This window comes from Amblyomma maculatum, chromosome 2, assembly GCF_055883805.1.
Source record: "Amblyomma maculatum isolate TAMU_Amacu chromosome 2, ASM5588380v1, whole genome shotgun sequence".
NCBI classification, from domain to species: Eukaryota; Metazoa; Arthropoda; class Arachnida; order Ixodida; family Ixodidae; genus Amblyomma; species Amblyomma maculatum.
In genome coordinates this window covers 209,831,457-209,845,925 of record NC_139345.1, presented here as the reverse complement: position 1 = coordinate 209,845,925, position 14,469 = coordinate 209,831,457, and the positions used below count along the sequence as shown (strand labels likewise).

The window sequence follows — 14,469 nt, the reverse complement described above, 5'->3', positions numbered from 1 at the left end:
GAAAAGACATTTATCATTTAGCTTCAATTCTGAAGCGCTTATACATAGAAGTACATGTTTCACATTTTCTTTGTGCTTCTCACTTGTCCTCCCCCAGATGATTATGTCTTCAATGTAAAAGAGCACACTCCTGCAGTCCAACAATAGCTGCATCATTCTTTTGAAAGCCGCAGGAGCAGAGGCCAGACAAAAACATACTCTTTTGAATCGAAAGAACACATCGTGCGTGATAAAAGTTGTTAGGTCGCGACTCTGCGGTGTATGTTCATCTCTTCTGTGTGCGGAAGAGAAAACGCGTCGGGGATGACAGCTTTGTTAAGCCTCGTGGAGGTCCCATCTTCGCCATTTTGTGGTGTCCGGTATTCGTATTGAAGTAACGAACAGGCGCAAACAGCAGCTCAGGGTAAACTCTTTATTTATGACAGAAATTGTGAGCTGTGAGCTCGAGAGAAAAATGCTAATGATGATAGCACTGGTTGTATGAAAAGCGAAACCGAAACTTGTGCTGGATACATACCAGAATGCTCACGCTATCTTAAGTAATTTAATACCCAAGCAAGAAGAAATTCAAGTTATGGTCAGATACAGTTTCTCGGTTCGTTATTATTTAGTATAAGGTCAAACGGCTCATTGAAATTGAGGAAAATCATGTCAACGTGGCCAGCCCCATCTGACATGGAAGCAAGAGAACGAAATAAGGTCACTAACTCAAAAACTATCGAAAATCCTAAAGCCATGTTGGATGTTGAGACAAAATGTTGTAATTCTGAAGAAATTTTGAAACTGTTTCATTTCATTTCATTTTATTACCTTAATGACCCAGTTAGGGGTACTACGTAAGGGGTGCTACAATAAATACAAAACTTTTCTTTATACATGATGTGCAGCAACACTTTGTCGGAACATTAAGGGGCACGTGATGGCAACCATGTGGTGAGGAAGGTCGTTCCAGTCGGCTGCTGTTCTCGGTAAGAATGACTTTGAAAAGGTTGTAGCACGGGCGCATGGACGTGAAACTTGAAGAGGATGGCCGGTACGATTAGAAAAGCGTCAACGAGGTGCGCAGATGTTGGGTTCCTGATGAAGTGCAGAATAGTAAAACTTGGGATAAAGACAGAGACTGGCGATGCAGCGGCGGACTGAAAGATGCTGTTAGATCCGATTGATTTTTTAGAGATGAAATGCTCACATTGCGTGAGTACTATGAATGTATGAATTTAGTGGCTCTATCTTGAACTCCCTCGAGGGAATTAGCAAGATGTAATTGATTGGGATTCTAAACGGCAGATCTCATTTTGGTCGGATAAGGTTGTCTTGCATGAGGAGGGGCACTACGAAGGTGACGTTTTAAGAAACCTGATGATTTGTTAGCAGATGAGATAATGTTCGTTACATGTACATGCCAGGTTAAATCAAAAGGCAGAAAGACACCCAAGTACTTATACGAGGTACTAGATCAACCGGGACGCCGAAAACGTGATACAAAAATGAAACAGGATTACGACGGCGATGAAATGACATAGATTTACATTTGGAAGGATTAAGAGTCATTAGCCATTGACTGCACCAGGATTGTATGTTGTTTAGGTCTATCTGTAAATTTACTATGCTCCATAATAATACACTATGCTCCATAAATTTACAGAATGCGCGTAGTATAGCTATTGGGCGAAGGTCTGACAAATAAAGGAGCTCAGGTTTCTTCAGGATGAGCACTGCATGTGCAGTTTTTCAAATATTATGAATGGACGCCGATTTACAGGAAGCTTTAAAAGTTACAGCAAAGAGCCTGCTGAGTGATTCAGCAAAACGACAAGGGGAAGCGCTTGATATACAATGAGGTTATAGTGAAGATTTTATTTTTATTCCACTGTGGAACCCTCACCCATGATCTGCTATACGGCCATTGTCACTCTCACTTCTTCGTTACTTCGACTACGATGTCATTAGGTCAGTTTGTTCTCCGAATCACTATGTCGGTATTTCTTTCATGTAACGTTCATGCTTCGTGTGCGATCCAGTAGAATACAGTTGAGATGTGCTTTCCTATGAAGTGATACTAGTAAGCTGTTAGTTGTGAACAGCGAGTACCTGCCGAATAGAATCTGCCTTGTTGTTATTCGTGTAGAAATTTCACTGTCGTCTTCAGATTCTTTGGACACTAAATTAATTTATTCTCCTCTTACCTCCAACGCTTTGCAGCCTGTCATAAACAACAGAGACTAAGGAATATTTCTTTAGTTTAATTGTACTATTTTCCCGGTCATCTTTTGCTCTACCTGTCTATGTTCGCGATCATATTTTGGTTGTCTATCCTTGAAATGTCTAGCAAGGTAATGTCACCCGTAAATCCTATATTACTGATGCATTATCCAATAGCCTTTATCCTCAATTTTCAAAATCCATCTCTCAATATCTTCTGCAACCAAATCAGGAATAGTACTGGCGAGTTCGTGCCTTCCTGCCCTACAGGCTCCCGACTGCGGTTTTATCTTTTTCTTGGAACACTGTGCAAGTTGTGCAGCCGCTATTTATTTCTTTATAATTCTGTGTATGCCTCTTTGACAAGCTATTTCAGCAAAACCGGCACTGCTGCTGAGGTATGGCTGAGCTAACTCTACGGTAATTTCGGATAGTTACACCAAGCGGCTAATTACATTATGCCCATTTTTCTATAGTGCTGATGATGTTAATATATTGTTGAGTGTCATTTCGGGAAACAAACATGCTTTTTTAGCTGGTTAGATCAGTCTAAGGTTTCTGCAATTCTATTTGACAGTATTCGATCTATTGGGAATTAGGTTAATGTTACCTTTCTTCTGGCCAAGCCACGAGGTCATACACAGCGCTACCAGCAATGTTAGCACAATCTCCCTACTCTCTTTCAACACACTTGCCGCTAAATGTGCCTCACAAGGTGGTTTGGGTGATTTCCTCATTTAAAGCTTTCTATACATCCCCTTTCTCCGCGGCCTCGGCGACCAGTCTTCAATGTAGGCAGAAAGCCAGGCGCTCGTGTGCTGTGCGATGTCAGTGCACGTGCGTTAAAGAACCCCAGGTGGTCGAAATTTCTGGAGCCCTGTACTATAACGGCGTCTCTCATAGCCTGAGTGCTTTGGGACGTCAATACCCTCCAAACCAAACTTCCCCTTTCCTCTCCGGTTGGATGTGAATTCATTTTGCGAATTGGCAGCGGCGCCATAAAATCTGAACAAAAAAAAAATTGGTTGTAAATTCCTCCACAGCGCTGTCCTGGTGTCTATCCTCCTATTTACCCTGTCTACTGTGTGACCTGCGTAGAAAATCTTGACTATGATCTGCACCTATTCAGTTTCGCGATGTAATTGCCTGTCTTAGTTGCCTGTCTTTACAACTGTTTCTTATACTGCTTAACCTCTTAAACGACTTTAATCTGCCTTTATTTCCTGGACCATGCTCTATTATGTTCTTGTTATACTGAATTATATTGATTGCTTATAGGCTATTGATTACTTTTGACAGTTCCCCGTGTTATGTTCTATCGATCTAATTTCAGGCCTTTTTTTTTGGGGGGGGGGGGGGGGGGGGGGGGCTCCTGATAACCGCTTTTATTTTGAGATAGTTTGCCTTTATGCTGTTTAGAGACTGTGTCCTCTGCATTAGAAAGATCAATAATTTCTTCAAAGTCATCCTCCTCTATTAACGCGACATTTATATTTATTTGCAAGATACCACATTCTTTTACTTTTCATGTTACCTCTAAGCAACTCGTCGGTGGATTCTTAGTTACTTATTTCCTGTGTTTCCTTTTGAAGTCTACAATAATTCCGCACCTTATGGTCACAATGCCAAGGTTAGCGTACAGATTCCGCATGATGCTAAGATTAGCCTACAGTATGAAACTAGTTCACTGTTAGCTTCTCTGCTCGTCCTCTGCTACGTCCACGTCCGCCTTTTTCGTTTGCAAGAGCAGGCACTTCTAATCCGTAAATTATTTCGTCCTGTATTCTCTACAAAATGGCTTTGTCCAGCTCTTCCTTTAATCTGTGCCATACTTTCCCGCTACCTGATATACTGTATCCTTTCTGCCTACCCTAATTGAAGTCATTAATTGTTCACTATGCTGCCTTTTTACTTTATACATTCCGCAGTCAAATTTTGACAGAAACTTTATATTATCTCATCATCGTCACTGGATAACCTTAGGCCTGTATAGCCTCAAGTTTTTATTTCCTGATAACATTAAATACTACACCTCTCACCTTCTTGCTAACGCTACAAAGCTCCTCTATATTACCAGGTCGGTGGTTATTAGCTAGGAATCCCGGATATAGTTGTCACCTCTCCATAAACGAGATAAATTAGTATTTTCCCGTCCTTTAGTACTGCATATGATTCATCTTTTACCCCGTCAACACTGACACCTGTGACTCCGTTTTAATGTTCTCTTCCTGTTTAAGCAGTTGCTTACTCTGAATGAATATTTTTGATCAACTAGGCTGTAGCTACTGTTGCTAAAAATGCAGCATCTGTGCTCGTTTTGTTTACATTCTGCATGCCGATTGTATGCATTAGGCGTTGCATTGTATGTTTTGTCCTATTCATATTTCACATTAACTTTGCATTATCTTGTCTTTTTGATTTCAGAGATGTGATGCTCACGCTAATTATTAGATGCCCTTAAAATTATCAAAATTAGTTTAGCAGCAGCACATGTCATTCAAATGGGGGTGCAGAGAGTCTACCGGGATGTACCAGGACGACGCCCAGTGTTCCTTCTAGCGGTGCATGAGCGCAGGCCACACGACCACTGCCCCATCAAGGTCGCGTGGGCGCGGCCAAGCTGTTATTAGTTAGTATACAGGTGGAGCATCGGTGCTTAAGGTGGCTTTCGTACTTGAACACGTGACTGAAGCTTGAGCTGCTCTTGCTCAAGTTCCCGCGTTGCCTTTGTTGGCGCTGAGAGCAGCGGCTGTGCTGCGCGTGGAAACTGCGAACGGAAGCAACCCTTTCTGCAGTGGTGATGCCATCTGTGGAGTACTGGGATTGGGTGGGACTTGCCGCCCTGCTGTGTCTCCTAGGGTACCGGTAATTTTCAGCAGAAAATTTTGTTCTTTCGCACTGCCGTTTATGCAGATGCCTAGTCTGGTTCAGTGTGAGATCCGCGGTATGTACGTGGTGCTGGCGCAGCGCCCGTGAAACGAGCAAATGGGCATTTGGGGAGATTAAATAGCAGGTCGTCCGGACCATCCCGACATGAAAGAATAACGTCAGCAGGTATAAAATCGACTAGTCGCATAAGCACAGCGAGGAAAGTGTCCTACCTGCAACTCGACAAAGCATGTTAAGCCTTTACCGCTTGTCCTGTGCTCTATCCCCACAAGCACCGCAGGAAATTCTGATCATGTAAATTATTACAGCAAAGGGATGCCCGTGCCGAAACCAGCTTTGCGCTTAAATGATCTCTGTTAGGCCACTACATCACCGGCTGTGAATTTTCTTGCAGCCTTAGGCTTTATAGACTCGTTCCTCAAAAATGTAACGGCCTCAAGCGGTAAATAAATATTGCAATAAATATTATTTCAAATATTTCAAGAATAATGATTCAAGGTCAACAAAGTGATGTGATGCTATATCACCGACGCCGTCCATGCATTCATCGCCAGTAACCTGCCGGTAGGAGCAGTCTCTCCAGCACCTCTTGCGTCCGCAGTGGCTTCACTACATAGCCTCTAATTCACCGAGGCGAAGGCTTAGTGATGAATGCGTTAATTGTTCCTAGCCCTTTCCTCGGTTTTGCGCCGTTGGCGTCAGCGTCGGTAGCCCGCCACCGGTTACCCACAGTTAAACTATATGCCTCCGGGTATATAAGAGCCAGTAAAAAATGTCCTCTGGTTTGCGATCACAGCACTTCCCAACTAGAAACTACCGCTCCTTCCAGCACATCTAGAATACGAGCCGCCTCTTGAAAGGTTGGTCGATCTAAGCACGAGGCTGCTATAAAGGCGGCCTGCTAATTACAGCAGCCACTGAAATAAAGAAACTGTTATATGTCTCCTGAACATTTTCGTTAAAATTCGTACCTTTCCTACTAAATCATCAATAAAAAAAATGTCACATTTTGCATTATTAACGCGTGATATTTGCTCAAGGTACGTTTTTCTTGAGAGGCACGCGGTACGTTGTCAATCCCTGAAATGTTCAAATTTCGGGACTCAAAGGGACCCTTGGATACTGTGGAAGCGTAATGCAGAACTTTTCATCGAGTCGAACGCCGAACTTTTCCTTCGAACAAAAAATTGCTTTACAGGTTATATATTTTTTATACATTATGAAGATAACGAATAAAACTTTGTAGACAGCAGCATGTTCAGTCGTCCCTTGGCTTCAGTCTCTCTCGCTTATTTCGCTACTAATGTGACTTGCCTCGTAATCATCGCTGAGGTGCTGAGCTATCTTAAGCGCTCTGCTTACTCACCCGCGCAGCATACGACCCTATGAATGCTGCGTATTGCTGCGACTGGTTTGGGTGCTTATTTTTAAACATCGCCGATCACAAAGAAACGCTCTCCGAGCATGACTAGGGTGAGCGCAAGAATTGAAACCGTCAATAGGCTAATCTGACGGGTTCGAGCTCCTCGCGTCTGTCGTCTTGAATATTAGCAGTTAGGCTTCGACTGACATAATACATTTGTGATTCTGACGGACGCCGGTGTCGCTCACCCACATCCTTTTTTGTTGTTCATGACAGAGGTTTTTTGCAGCGTTCGCGATCTACGCACCGAACTATTTTCGTCTTCCTGGTCTGCCCAATCCTATGTTTAGTGGGTTCGTAGGTGCTACTTTTAAGTTGTAGATTGCAGAACTCTCGGAGGCAGGGACACAAACTTACAGCTACTTATAAGTACCCGATATTCCAGGGAACAAAAAAACTGATGTCGTGCCAGATGTAAGTTGTCTTGGTGTTGTTTGGACCGAATCACTTTTATTGGGATAAACATACTGAGAATATCTGCGCTACAATAAACAAGATTAATGGCATCCTATGCCGCCAGAGGCACGCACTTCCGCCTAGAGTGAAAATATTAATTTACAATGGGGCATTTATATTGCCACATATAACTTATTGTCGCATGATCTGGGGGACGACCACCAAGCAAAACCAAACGAAATTTCTAACGGCGCAAAAACGAGCAATTAGATTATTAGGTAATGTGCCGTGGTGTGCTCATACGGGTTCCTACTTTGCAAGATTCGATGTCATGAAAATCTCCCATTCCCATTCAAGTTAATCTTTATGTATAAGAACGCTGTTTAAACTAAGAATGAGTTCTTCCTATCAACCTGACTCGTTCGATTCCATCTTATAATACACGGAACAAAATGTCATGGTTCGCACCTTTCTGCCGCACTACATACGGTAAGCAGTCACGGACATACAATCTACCCCATTACCTCAACATTCTGCACAAGAGCATCATACTTGAAAAGACTTCACTGCATAAATTAGTAACACTTATTCCTTTGTTTGAATGTGCATAGTTTTCACATCGTGATTAAAACATATATGTACAGCTCTGTGTATCTTCATTCTACTTGATTTGTATCTCGGTTGATTATAAATACGTTTCCTGTACATAAAAATGTTGAGTAGTTTCTTTTGTCAAATTATGTCGAATGATAATAGAGGCATAACCTTATGCAAATGTTAATGTATATATTCTGCGGATGTATTTCTTTCGTGCTTGCGAGTGCGCTCTTCCACTGCTGCTGTGATCAGCTGCTGGACTATATACGCCAGCAGAGGGCGCAGGGTGGCTCTCAAGCTGCAACAATGCAGCTTTTTGCCTTGCATCCTCTCTCTTTTGTTACTCATGTAATCTTGTGAGAGTTAATAAAGATATCATTCATTCATTCAACTCGTCAACTACACAGAAATCGCTTCTCTAAGCAAAACAAAAAGGAAGCCAACAGCACCTAGCTGACGCATAGAAAACCATTTTGTGTGAAATAATAAAGCGGCCATGGAGATAACCGATTAGAAAGTAGAAGGAAAAATAACCACTAACGAGGTATCCGAAGTCGCGGATCCCACCAGTGACATGCTACCTTTGCTAGCTAGACCAAGGAGATCACGACTTATTATTGTCAAAGTGTGCGCTGTTATAATTGGCAGTTGTAGCTTTGAGCGTATTACAAAAATATTCTTAACAACACACTGCGCAACGGACAAAGGACAAGCGAGTAGACAGGCCGCTGCCTGCTCGCTTGTCCTTTGTCCTTTGCGCTGTGTCTTGTTCAGAATGTCGCACCAACTAGCTCAACTCTCCATTTTATTGCCGCAAAAATACCTAGCCGTATGTGCTTACTGTACCTTTCTTTCTTCACTACAGGCGCATTAAAAGCTTCATTGCCACCCGAGCAGTCAAGACAGTCGGGAGAGTCTTTCGAGGAAATCCTGCAGGCAAGAAAGGAGCTTGACCCGATGTTGAGAAACATTCAGAAAGAAGCACCTGTGGAATCGATGACGTCACTGAAACAGGCTCAGTTTACAACGTGGAAGACTGTAGATTTATCTGAACAGCCGACAGAACTAAGTGGTCGGCGAAGCGCAATGAAAAGTTCGTCGATGACAGCCGACAAGATGTCATCGATAATACCAGACATCTCTCCGGGCACCGCTCCTGTTGCGACAGCGAACGCGAAACTCAGCTCATCTGGCGCAGAGCTCGAGTCTCCAGCTCTTTCGTTCACGCCGGCAGCATCGTCCTCAACGTTATTCGCCGAACCAGGCAACGGTCTGCGGCAAGTAACCCATGCGGACTCTCCACGATTCGTGGATGCAAACGGTCTTGCATATGAAACGACTTCTTCTTGGACAAAAGAGAACACTCGCACCACGGTGGCGGCCAGTAGTGAGAGCATCACTTTAGCTCGAAGTTACATTACCTCATCTGCTAGAAATGATGCCCATTTAACGTCAGCGTATATGACGACTCAACGCTTTGGGGCAACTTCACCCACTCAGCACACGCTGGCAGAGGCAGATTCTCCCGTCACGCAAACAGACACCGCGACACAACCTTGGGAAATTCTAACTTCTCATAGGAAATCCATCACTTCATTTACCTCGGCAGCAGTAAATGACTTCGAATACCAAAAATCTTGGGCAGAGCAGCATACTCACGCCACGGTAGCTCCTTTCACTGAGAGCATTAAAAGTGATGCAAGTTACACTGACTTGCCCACCCGACACGAAGCCGGTTTCTCGTCCGCGTATGTGACTACTCCGGACCACAGGTTTACTTCACCCATTCAGCCGAGATTGGGAGAGGCAGAAGTTTCATTTAAGCCAGCAGAAACGGCTACAGCACCTTCGCCAATTTTAACTTCTCTGACCGCACCTATCACTTCATCAATCTCGACAAAGGTCAGCAACCCTGGATACAAGGAAACTTTAACGTGGGCAGAGCAGTCTACTCATGCAATGATAGCACCCTTAACTGAGAATATCGCATCTCCACCAAGCTACACTAAAGGCGGTGAAAGATCTGAAGCCGTTTTAGCGTCCTCGTATAAGGCTATGCAGGATCATGGACTCATTCCACCGACCCGGCAGAAATTGAAAGAGACAGGTCCTTCTGACACGCAAACAGAAACAATTACAGAGCCTTCGCCAGCTTCACAGTCTCTAAGTGCACCTTTCACTTCGTCGATCTCGCGAGAAGTCGGCAGCCATGCATACGAAGAAAAGTCAACGTGGGCAGAGCAGCTTACTCACGCCACGGTATCGCCTTTCACTGAACGAATGGCATCTTCGCCAAGCTACATTCACCTCGGTGCAGAAACCGAAGCCGCTCTAGCATCCGCGTATACAACGACTCAGGATCACGAGTTGCGTTTACCGGCCCAACAAAGGTGGAAAGAGACACATGCTTTATTTACGTCAACGGAAACCACCACAGCGGCCCTGCCAGCTTTACATGCTTTTAGCAAGCCCTTGCCTTCCTCGATCACCACCATTACATTACCGCTACCAGAACCAACATTGAGGACAGACGTCAACGAAAGTGTAAAAGAAGAGCCGCTGTATGAGGACAATGCTCGTGCTGAACAGGAGAACCACAACTCGGGCCCACATGTTGAACATACAGCACCTACTGAGACCCGTGAAGCCGTCACCCGCCAAGCAGCACCTGCTGACAGTATGCACGATGAAGTGCGTACCTTAACTTCTCACGCTGTGACGGCTGCAAAACCTTCGTTTCATGCGGTCACAAAGCAGCTAGTATCCAGTAATGGGGTGCAGGGATCAACTGAAACCATGTTAGTTGAAAACAGTGAGGTCGATCTGACAGCGGTTACGACTCAAAAGTACGCAGACACGACAAGTCAATTTCCCGTTGAGAAGACCGATGCAGTTAGCGAAGCTACTCAAAGGGCCACTTCTTTAGATAGAATGTTTCCAACTTACACAGTGCGGCTACAAAGTCCAGACGGCAGTGGCAATAATAATAATACATCTAGACCGGACGCACAAGCAGTCACATTTGTACTATCAGAGGTGCAAGAGAATGCCTCAGAATTATCTGTAAAGCCGAGTTCGACACCTGCAAAAACCCAGTTGCCATTCACTCAACCTGCTTTTCGTCAAACTAAACGCGAAAACGTCAGTATCCCAGAAAAGAATGTTAGAGTGACTAACGCCCCTTCCCATGATGCTCAGTCCACGTCGATATCAACGCCTAGAATACTAGCAGGGCAACGGCTCACAAATCAGAGCGAAGGCGTCAGCCTTACTACGCCAACTCATGAGGAAACCTTAAATAGCATGACCGGATTCCCGACGTATGGCTCGAACGGAGCCGAGTCGCCTTACGCTACAACGTCTCGAGACGTATCACAACCTTCTGTTTCGAAACGAACTCTTCGTCCTGATGCAGATCTAGACATGTACACCAGAGATAATGAATCGACTGAAGCTTACCGAAATGTGATCAGTTCAAAATTTATCACCCCAGGGTACACCAAAGTTTTTCCTTCTAGCGCGTCATCCTCCTCCTTCGCATCACAGTACAACGCAAGTAAAGAAACGCGATCATATGTTTCCGGTAACTACATAGGAGTCAGCACTCTCGACGTCCCAAACGTGACAACTGAAACAGCGCTACAAAATGTTACCGCTACTTTACACACAGAGCGACTTACTCCAGACAGTGATCAGTCACTGGACCAGTTGTCGCTAGAACTACACCTTTCCAAATCTTCGGGACGAAGCCCAGTCAGAAATCCGTTACTCACCATGCATTTTTCAACTGTCTCGTCTAAGCAGGCTAACGTTACAGCGCACTCCAAAATGCATTTATTGAATGGCTCCGCCAGCGAACGCCTAGTTACTTTGCTAGCATCGCAGGACATCTCGAGCCTGCTAACATCGGCACCGTCTCGCGATGAAATTACTTCAATCAGGAATTTGCTCGAGAAGAGTATTCAGCATGTTAGACGGGATGACGAAACCTCTTCTGCATCAAACAATACCGCTGAAACGCCCCTTTCAACTACCGAACTTTATTCAGTGGAACGCTTAAAACGCCTGCCTGGAATAGAAGACGAAGAAACGGAGCATAATAAAGGTAGTATGGTTATTCCTGAAGACTCTGAACGACCATATTTCACATCAGTGACCACGATGGAAGTTAACCGAACTTCCCACTGGGCACCCAGTCAGCATGCTCCTAATTTAACGAACCTCGACATGTTACCCCTTCCTACCCAGAAAATAGCCGAAGATGCGACCGTCGCTTCAACATCTACACAGTCAACGGTCGCACCTAGTACTGCCGTCGTTCCAAACCGAGTTTCATCTCTACCCTCTAGGACGACTGCTAAAAGTACTCCCTCAACGGTAAAGGCAGAGGAAGTAACGCAAGGACCCGTGTGCAAATCAAGATTTGGTCTTTTCCGGCATCCCCAAAACTGTAACTTGTTTGTTCACTGTTCCAACTTTATTCCTTATGTAAAACAATGTCCCGCAAATTTACATTTCAACGAAAAGTATATGGTTTGCGATTACCCTTACAGAGCTGGCTGTTTAGAAAAACGTTACTGAACTTAGCCACATAAACCTGGCTCTGGAGAAGAGGAAGCATCAAGAAAATTAACGAGACTGCCTGTCCGTCGAGTCGAAAAAAGCTTTTTGGATCGAGCAGAACCGTTAAACATGTAAACTGGAATTGCTTAATTTATTTTACCACCAGTTGTTTTTGCATCTGCAGTCATTTTTATCCACCGATCAATAAGTAAAATAAAGGCTTTTTACAATTTTATTTTGTGTTGTTGGTCGTTTCTGTTGTTTCATTTATTTTGATTATGTCTCATCTAAGTGCTATGTCTCAGCAAGTATTTTTTCCCTCAATCCAAAGACAGATCTTCGCAGGTGGCAGATCGCGCCCTCTTCGCCGACCCTAGTCTGGCCCTTATGGCTTCTCAGACCATCCTCCTATCTGCTATGCAGATGAGCTGCGGTAGTTTATACGAAATCCAAAAGGTAGAAAGTGCTGCGCCGCTACTACATTTCACCCCACTTTCATCCCTTTCATGGCAACCTGGTAAATGAGTAAAACTGCCAGCCTGTGTTCCCTTTAGTCCTGGTATCGTTCGTGTAGTTTTACTCTTTCGCTTCGAATGAACCAACTAGCCCATAAAAGCTTCTCATTACCTGGTGACTTATGCCGAAAATGGCGATTTCAAATTCACCTGCACGGCTTTTCGTTTCGCTGCCCATAATATGCGGGTCAAATTAGGCCGGTTGTCAATAATGCGAAAGCACCAGAGCGCACGCTCACCCCAGCCATCACATGTGTAAAAAAACTGCCATTAGACGAAGGCGATGTCGCATCAGAGCCACATTACCTACCGCGTCATCATCAAGAACTTTTCAGTGGTGAAACCAGGCCTAGAAAATCAAGCACCCCTCAATGATCACAAGGCACAGCAGTGGTAGAATCTTATAAAATTACTCATTTGCCCTAATGGCTGTGACGTAATTCAACTCCCATCAAGCAGTGTCTCTAAGTAAACTATTGCACTAAAGAAAAATGGGTGATTAAGCATTCGAATCGCTGCCCTTCGGTCGTTAGATTAACGCGCTGCCCCACATACACTGGGAGCGCGGTAGTTGCTATGGGACATGCTTAGGGGAATACCTGGTAGCGAAGTATGTTGGCCTGTGGGTTGGTATCACTCTTGGCCACCAGGGAGAAGGGAAATTTGTGAGTGGAGGTGGGACGCGCAAGGCAAATATGCAATAAAAAGGTCCAGTGGGGCACAGTCCCAAGGCTATTTACGTACGCACGGGTAATTTGTGGACCGTTCGCTCCAATGAGCGAATGCTCCCTAGCTCCCCCTTCTCCTCAATGCCCCGATTCCCTCGTAGATATTGCCCTATGAGGAATTATTTAGTGATGACTGAGCGCCTCATGACACGTGGGAACCTGGCCAGACAGTTTGGTTTAAAGATGTTGAACTGCTGGAAGCAGGGAGTCCACGACGAGCAAAATGCTTCGAGCGGTCGATTACAAAGCATAATAAGGTATAGGGGCCCAGCTGCACAAAGACAAGGGAAGAAAGAAAGAGACTCAACCTGAAATATTGCTGGATATATTGCCTGGACATAGGGGTCACATCATCGCTCCCTACTGGATTTTTTAAAATAAGCAAACCAATTTCCAATAATTTAATCATTTTCTCATTCTTCATTACATAACCCTCTGATTCCCTGAGACAATAAATATCATTCATAAGAAAACTTAAACGCGGGCCCCTCAGAAAAATCGAAATGAAGACATGGATAACAATGGGGTAAGACGAAGGAAATCAGTTAGCTCATTTACAGTAGCGCATACAACTTTTGTAGGCTGCACTTAAGTCTGCTTGAAGCGCAAATGACAACAGCGACTATAGAGGATTGTTTTCATCAACGGCTGTCATCAACTGCAATATCATTGACATTGCTAGTATTATCATTATCATTATCACTAGCTGCAGTGTCATTGTCATCGCTACTATCATTCTTACACTAGTCGAGGAGAAAACGATCTATTTCTCATGAGGTGGAACTGTAGTTTGCGCACTCGGCTGGGCATCTGGGGTATAGTGGTTCGATTACCGGTGGATAAGAAAAATATTTTTCGATAAGTCGGCGCGTGACTGACATTTTCTGATAACCTTATCTATATATTGTGCGCATGAGCCAAGAAAGGCTGTCGCTTTTTTTAGAAGAAATTATCGAGGAGAAAACGGAGGAGAAGAAATCGGAATCTAACCACTAAGTGTGCAGGGAATAGGAACGGAGAAGTAAAGAGCGTTAAGCAACAGGTGAAAAACCAGAAGGTAGAATTTTGAAAAATACTATATAAAGAAGCCATGTGTAGAAATGTATAGAAATTGGAAGAGGTAGAACAGAAAGAAATCTTTCTTCGATAATTCAAT

General features: G+C 44.2%; 1 long non-coding RNA gene across 1 annotated transcript in view; it reads left to right on the top strand.

Moving 5' to 3' along the window:
* Positions 1-11,869, top strand: part of LOC146201203 (uncharacterized) — a 72,396-nt gene extending 60,527 nt beyond the window's left edge. Inside the window, exon 3 of the long non-coding RNA XR_014705294.1 lies at positions 8,373-11,869. This is a non-coding gene — a long non-coding RNA (uncharacterized LOC146201203). The remainder of the gene's footprint in view (positions 1-8,372) is intronic.
* Positions 11,870-14,469: the final 2,600 nt, after the last annotated feature.